We start from the raw sequence: 8,607 nt of genomic DNA, 5'->3' as shown, positions 1-8,607 counted from the left end.
GAGGTGGCTGGAGGAGCAGAGTGGAGCAGCTGGTAAAGCGGAGGAGCAGTTCGTGGAGAAGGCGGAAGCAGAACCCACGGAGAGGCAGGGCAGTTGGCCCTGGACCACGTAAGGTGCCCCTTTCTACCAGGCTGGGGGGAGGGACCTCTACAGATAGACTCTCGAAACTGGGGTGGCATTGAACCAGAGACTTTTGGGTGTTGGACTTTGGGTGGTGATGGACTTAAAACCTAAGCGGAAAAAAGGACAGTGCCAAACGTACTTGGAGGTGGGTTTTTGTTTATGGTTTGTGTTATAAACCCTGTTTGTGGTGTTTCTCCAATGGGATGCCGCATTGATTCCTCTTTTATTAAAAAAGATTGTGCTACACTCAGACTCTGTGCTTGCGAGAGGGGAAGTATTGCCTCCTAGAGGCGCCCAGGGGGGTGTGGTATGTGAGTGTCCCCAGGTCACTGGGTGGGGGCTCGAGCCGGTTACGCATTGTGTTACTGAAACGGAACCCCTGGATACTGAACCCAGCCCTTGTTGCTGCCAACTAGAGGGGCAGAAGGGTTACAGCAATATTAACTACCAAAAATAAGCAAATAACTTGTGTAATCCATATGATGTTTTGCGGTTTTTAGCCTTTATAAGCTTGGTAAATATTGTAAGGGGCAGAGTAGGTTTTTCCTGCATGGAATTTCTGTCTCTCCCTGTATGCATACTTGTACTCTTGTTTATCAATAAAGGTGCCTCGGCCTGTCTGACCAAAATTGAATAGGTGGTGGTCTTTTCCACAACACTAGACACTAGGGTGAAATCCTGGCCCCCATGGAATTAAAAATTCCCTTTGACTTAAATAGGCCAGATTTTCACCCTGGGGCATTTACCAGAGGGAAGGGTGAAAGACATTCATTATGAATACAGACTACGTTTCTGATTATTAACGTTTCTTAGGTCTTGGGGTTTCGGGTAGCCCCTCCCTCTGAAAGAAACAGATACTAACTCCAAGAATTCTGTCAGAGTAGCTGGTCCTCCATCCACCAGGGTCTAATATGTCATTCAATAAAGTCTGTCAGGGTCCTCTGGTAAAGAAAGAAAAATTGGAGAAAGAACAAAAATAAAGTTTCATTCGACCATTGCCCCCAGATGACACATACTAATATTTACCTTCCCTGCTCCCCTCTCAGATCCCCTTCCCCAGTCACACTGAACATTGATCCCCATTGGGAGTGGTGAAAGAAGGAGGTGCTGTGCTTCTCTTCTGTGTGGTCCCTGGGAGTGCTGTCCATTGGAGGTGTCATTTCTACAAGGATGGCGTTGAGATAATCCCCAGGGCAGCAGAGTCAGAGCACAGCTGTGGGGAGTGTAGCACTGTGGACACTGGTGGTCACCTTTCCAACTGGTCTATGCTCCATATCCCACAAACAACTCCAAAGTGCGCTGGGGGATATGCCTGTGAGTATGAGGAGGATGTGAGAGGGTGGTGGATTCTGTCCCCCAGGAGTGAGGTTGTCAATGTCGAGGTGACAGGTGAGATTCTCCATCACTTTGAATGCCCCTCACACATACCCAAGAGTAACATACTCCCCAAACTTCCCCATCCCACAGGACAGAAGGGTCCTCATAGCAACCTGTGAGATATAGAGACCACTACAGAGACATCCATGCACAGAGAGTGAAAGAAGGACTCTAGATAGAATGATGGCAAGAGAAATATTGATTAAAGGCCAGATATTCTGTTGAGAGGAGATGTTCGTATCTCCAGCTGTCCCAAACAAATCCTGTGGTACTTGATACTTCACCAGATATTCTCCTCTCTACACAGTTCAAATGAGTTTTTGGCTTCAGGAACTTGTGGTGGCTGTGTCTTTCTTCACCATCATCAGCATCATCTTCTTGATCTCCAACTGCTGCTGGAACAATGAAGGTAACAGACTTACCAGTTGGCCCGCTCATTTTGCACCTCCATTCTCATGTCATGGGAAATTCCCAAAACAAAACTATCCTATTTGCAATGAAATTTCTCCTCTTGATTCTCAACCCAAAGTGGAAAGTCTGGGAATGTGTTCCCTGTACAGATCTCCATCTTATCTCTCATTCCAGTAGACCGTAAAGGATTCACATGTCAGATGCTGTGTACACTGGGTTCAGTATCAACACAATGAACCTCTGAGGTGGGATGTGAGAGACATCTAACAGCTGCTTAGCAACATTAAAAATAGATAGGAGCTTAAGGGAATCTCACACACAGGGTAAAGGTAATAAGGTTTCACCAAGCCGGGACCTGGGATGCTCAGTTAATTTTGGTTGAAAGTGCCAGGATATCTATAATAGTTACAGTCCTTCATGGCCCTCCAGTATTAAACCTCATAAAATGACATCACCTCCAATAAACCTTTGGCATCCCAGCATCCTCTTATTATTCCCCAGTGTGTTGCCACAGAGTGTGACCTATGTTGGAATTTATCTGCCACAGGGTTGTTTCCTGGCAGGGAGAGGTGAGATGCTGGACAATGAGATGGAATCTGGTTTATGCCAACATGTGGAATTCACTTCCCCCACATTTCTCTTCTGCTCACCTAATGGGGTTTCTGTGTATGGGACAATACAGCTGTCTCTTTTCCAGACCACCTGCCTCCTCCCAGATGCTCTCTGGACACCCTGCATCTCACAAAAGAGGCTGTTGCTCTCAGGCGCTCAGCTCCCGGGCATGAGGAAATGAGCAGATACAGGTTCTTCAGTCAAAGTGTGGAGCAGACCACTGATGACATCCCCAATCCACATGAAGGTACCCAGGTGAAACAAAACAGAAGGCAATGCAAAGTCAGAAGCATGAACCTGGGAACGATGGAGAATCAAATTAGGGACAATGATCCCAGCTGTGAGGAGCGACCCTGTCTCCCAAAAAATGATGAGTAAAATCCCATTTCTCTTGCTCCTTTGGCGCACCTGGATATATTCTGCATATCCACAGATGAGACACCACAACCCTTTTCCACCTGAGCAAGGAGATAGCAGCCTGGTTAGTGTCATTTCTCTGACTCAGGCAATGGATGCATGGGGCTGGGTGGGTATAGGGTTCCAACACTAAAGAGAAGAATTTCTATTGGATTTGTGGCAGATTGCGTGAAACAACCAATATTTTTATTCTTACAGAACCTAGAACCTGGGACTAAAATTCATAGACAGTTTCTCATTGATACTAAATTATTACACTTTTGCCTTTCTCTAAAGTCTCTCTTCCATGTGAAGATCTCAAAGCACTTCACGTACATTGATTAACGAACACCTACCTCCCACCCTCTGCCATGGAAAGTGCTCTGAGACCTTCTCATGTCTGCAATGGGACCTTAATCTGGTCTGTAGCATCAAGATTACTGTTTTCCCAGTTCAGAATGTCTCCTATTCTCTCTGAGATGTGCAATTCACATTAAGCTTTCAGAGCCTTTGTTTCTTTAACACCTTTTAAATTCAAATCAAGGTTCATCATTTGTTTCTCATCTATATCTAGATCTATCTAGATAGGGTCCCCCTAGCTATATATCCTTTCTCACAGGAAAAGAACACCGTTACTTAACATACATCTACGCTATGAGCAAGGGATATGATTCCTCTGCTTTGAACACATTGAGCTAGCGCAAATATAAATAGCAGTGTGGTTGCAGTAGCATGGGTAGAGGCAACGGAGGCATAGCTTAGCAATGCCTAGTATGTACCTACCCCATTTTCAGGACCCCCCATAACCCCCTGCAAGACAAACCCCTAACATTGCACTGGAGCATTGGGGTCAGCCTTGACTGAGAGGAGACAGTGCTCCCTGCTGAGTCCCCCTCTCTCTGCAGCACAGCTCTCTTTGTGTTTCACAAGGACATTGGGGTCAGCACTGACTGTGGGGGAGAGTCCTCCCGGTTGAGCCCCAGCCCCGTCCCTCCAAACACATTGTCCTCAAGACATATGCTGGGGCACTGTGGTTAGCACTGTATCCAAGGGCACAGTGTAATCCACATTGCTCTCTCGGCATTTGGGTTGTTCTCTGAGGATCTTCATTCAAGAGCTGACCCAGATCATTCTTGCTTAGTGAGATATCTCATAGGATCACTGTGAAGAAAGAGATGCTCAGTGAGAGTTCGCTGCAATTCTTTTCTTTTCTTTTGTTTTCCAGGTTCTCCAGGATACCCGCCTTGGAAGCCCAGGACTGGAATACAAATGGAATAAATGTCTCCTAAATATCTATGCTGATCTTCTCAGTCATGCTGTGACCTGGGTGGGAAGTAGGGCCGGCTCTATCCATTTCGCAGCCCCAAGCACTGCAGCATGCCGCGGGGGGCGCTCTGCTGCTCGTTGTCCCGCGGCTCCGGTGGACCTCCCGCAGGCATGCCTGCGGATGCTCCAATGGAACCGCGGGACCAGCGGACCCTCTGCAGGCACGCCTTCGGAAGGTCCACCGGAGCCGCCTGCCACCCTCTCAGCAACCAGCAGAGCACCTCCCTCTGCATGCCACCCCAAGCACACGCTTGGTGCGCTGGGGCCTGGAGCCGGCCCTTGTGGGAAGTCATTTCACCTCTTTGTTTCTGAGCTTGTCCATGTATAGAGTGGAGATGATAATATTTATGGCTTTCCAGGGAATAATAATATTTATAGTGACCCCATGAGACAGACCACTAAAACAGGGTCAGCTGGGTAAGTACTTGGGAAGGAGACCATCAACGTACAGCCTAAAGGGTCGTGAAGTTTAAATAGTGTCTGTAAAGTTCTTTCCAATCTTGGATAAAAATTGATTTAGCAGGCAAAATAGGATTTTCGTTCTATGGCATCTTAACTTTTTTTTAATTCTGAAAATTAGGGTTTCTCATGCACAAGCTGCTTCCTTGAGATTTATGGTAGAATCACAGAAAGCTCTGGGATGTTCTGATATTTTATTCTAGAAAGGGTTAGGGGTCCAAACCACACACTGTATTCCAGTGGAAAATGGGCATCAAAATTACTTAGACAGCTTTGAAAATCTCACCTCAGCTTTCCATCTTGCTAACAGGGACTCCCAGTTCTGTCTGTCTCACTTGCAGGATGGTCAGAAAGGAAACATCCATTTATTCCAAAGGGGCAGATATGGGACTAGTCACCCATGTGAGAATTCAGCTCCTAGTCCCTGCAGTGCTTGCTTTCATTCCGCATTCTCCCTTGGCACAGAGAGACAGAATAAAATTCAACTTCCTTAGCTGGCACAAGTTTTAAGTATCAATTTTCAGAACTTCAAAGAAATAAGTAAAATTTACATTACAATAAGCCCTAAATCAGGGACTTTCAAAAATGGGCTGAAAGGAATAAGGGTTTGCTTAGGTGGGAAGTTATTCTGGAACATCTGTTCCTGATTAACTCCCTGTGTGGATGCTCTTATTCCAGAATAAGAGTGTTTTATTTCAAATTAGCTTAATCCATTTAGATCCAAAGTCTTCTGACACTCACTGGAAGTCAAGTATGGTACCTAAGGCCCGTAGGTCTCTGAAACTCCCAGACTAAAACTTCACCTTCCATCTTCTGCCTGACAAGAGCATCTAACTTCCCACAGATGTATCCTGTTATAGTGACCTCTTCCTGGCTAAACGTGGCCCTTTAAAATTGCCTGTGCATGAATGGTTGCATGAAGGGGAGCTCTGATTTGGGTACAGTGCTGGTGACAATCTCTGTATCAACCATACCTCTTCTGAGCATAATTACATGACTCCCCAAAACAGAGTAAAGATTGTATTTTGCTGCCTAGCACCTTGCTCAGAATTTTGGAAATGTGGACCTTCAGAAACCACTCTCATTGAGTTCAATGAGCTTGGGAGTAGGACCCAACAGGGCAAGGCACAGCTGCATGATCTAATGGAGTAGTTCGCTTATTGCTAGTGATAGAAGGCTTGTGTCATCTGTGTGGACCAGTCACTACAGAAGTTCACGATTCAACTTAGCCAGTGTGTTACAGGGGACTGTTCCTCAGCTGGTGGAGACTGGCAGAGCTCAACCTGGAGTCAATGGAGTTACAACAATTTATACCCTCTGGGGATCTAGCTTATTGACTTAGATATATCTGTGCCAATTTACACCAGCTGGATATCTGACCCATTGACTTCTGTGGAGCTACACTGATTTACACCAGCTGGGGACCTGCTGCATTGACTTCAGTATAGCTCCATCAATTTACACTAGCTGGGAACCTGCCCCCTTGACTCTAGTGGAGCTATACTGCTATATCTCAATGGGGGATCTGGCCCACTGGCTCCAGCAATGCCAATTTATATCAGCTGGGGATCTGGCCCTGAGTAATTTTGCTTAGCTGATAAGCAAATGTCCATTTGTTTTCTATACAGATGAATTACACTGAAGGAACAAATGAAGCAAACCAAACTGAGATTTGGACTTCATTTTCCAGGGGTTTTCTGACATCTAAGAGCTGCTGGTTTTACTCTTTATAGTGTTTTTTTAGTGACATATGTACTCACATTGATGGGAAACACTACCATGGTGGCTGATCAGGAAATGGGCACCCCAGAGTCCTTTTTCCTTATGGAGCTTTTCCTTCCTAGAAGTCTGCTACACTTTCGTCTGCCCAAGATGTTGGTGGATTTCCTCTTGGAGGAGAAAACCATCTCCTCCCCCAGCTGTGCTGAGCAGATATATTTCTTCCTCTTGTTTCCAGACAAGGCATGTTTCCTGCTGGCTGTCATGACCTATGATCATCACACCATAGGCTTTTACAGATCCAGACCAACACGGCTACCCCTCTGATACTATCACCATCACATCCCCATATGTGTCTCTCTGCACTATTTGGTCCTCATAAGCAGGAGGACTTGTGTTGTGTTCTTGGCTGGCTCGTGGATCAGTGCAAACACGGTTTCTCTGGGCCAGACAACTTTTATATTCAATCTGTCATTTTGACTGTCTAATAAAATTAGTCCTTTCTTCTGTGAGAGGCCAGCCATGTTTGAGCTGGTGGGCTCAGACGCCTCCTTTAATGAAGTTCAGATTATCATAGCTGGCACATTAGTGCTAATGATGCACTTTGCTTTGATACTCATATCTGCATCTTCTCCACCATCTTAATGATGCCTTTAAAGCTAAGGGTTGAGTGAAAGCCAACAAGTGTGGAGAAGCCTGGTATTAAATGAGGATATTGATGTAATAAGAGAGAAACTGGATGGAATGATGAGAATCAATAGGATGCTGTAATATCAGGGTACAAAATATATATGAATGATGGAATAGGTTGTGCTGGTGAAAGTGAGTGGCACTATATGTGAATGAATGCACAGAGTCAAATTGGAGACTGAAAAGTGTTTGATTTTTAATAACCTTCTCTAGTAATAATGCCACTTTATGGTAAATATTTTCTAGTTTGCGGAAAAGATTTCTGATATTGAAAACTTTTCCCCATAGATCTGAAAAAAACCAAAAACATGTTATCCATCTTCAGGTTTTCATAAAACTGAAACCAAAAACATGAACAACTCACCCCTGCAAAAGAAAAAAAATAGAAAGTTGAGTCCAAAATGAATTTTTTCCACACTAAAATCATTTTCAATGGCAAGCAATTTTTCTTCAAAAAGCTCTTTTGACAGGAAGATATTTTCAGCATCTCCACTCATTATGAATTATTCTCCAAGTAGTAACGATTAACCCCATTGGACAGATTACAAACTGAGGAATGGAGAGGTGAAGTGACTGAAAAAAGCCAGAGGAATAGTTGGGATCAGCTCTCAGGACAGCTTGAACTTTGGCTTTGTAATAATGACTAATTAATTAATTATTTGATAGTTGAACCTGATAGAAAAGGCCCATTATATTAAGTAAGACACAGTCTCCACACCAAGGAGCTTACGGTAGAAAAGACAGGCAAAGGATGGGAGGGAAAAGGGAATGACTTTGCCCTATGTAACACAGCAGGTCAGAAGCAGGGCTAGGAATTGGTACCAGACATCTGGAGTACAGTCCTATATACTCCTTGTGTTTGCCTCAATACCTTCCTCTAGACCCTGCTGCCTCGTTGTAATTGTGATTATTTTAGTTTCTGGAAACTTTTCAGGGAAGTAGAGGGCAAGAGAAATGAACTGTTCCCGCTGGGCTGTTGAGGGTACCAGGGAGTGAGTCCCACAAGCCCTTTGAAAACAGACATGGATAAATCACCTTCCTGCATCACCTGCATTTTTGACACGCAGCTCATCCGCAGACAGCACAGGTCTCAGAGTATTTCCAGCACTCATCCTCATAGGGGGAACAACCTTTCATAGTACAGCGATAGGAGCATTTGACAGAGAGATTGTTTGATACAGGTGTGTGTAGGGGCTAGAGAGAGAGGGATAACCAATTGCAGTCTGTAGCTGGAGGAGAAAAGACATATCGATCTGGGAGGATTCCACATTGACAGGCACCACACGTTTGCTGTTGCAATGAAATAAATTTGAGAGTTACTAAGTGTCACTTTCAGGATGAAATTGTAAGTGACAGATATTTGTTCAGAGTTTCACTCAATTTGGGCATGGGAAACTGAGACAGACCAAAGCAGTTACTTTAAGAAAGAGAGGTCAGAATATCTGTGCCACAGTTTCCTTCTGTGGAGAATGGGGGGATTAATCAAATTGACGC

The sequence above is a fragment of the Gopherus flavomarginatus genome, chromosome 12 (genome assembly GCF_025201925.1).
Source record: "Gopherus flavomarginatus isolate rGopFla2 chromosome 12, rGopFla2.mat.asm, whole genome shotgun sequence".
Classification (NCBI taxonomy): domain Eukaryota; kingdom Metazoa; phylum Chordata; order Testudines; family Testudinidae; genus Gopherus; species Gopherus flavomarginatus.
Note: the sequence above shows the minus strand (reverse complement) of the source record.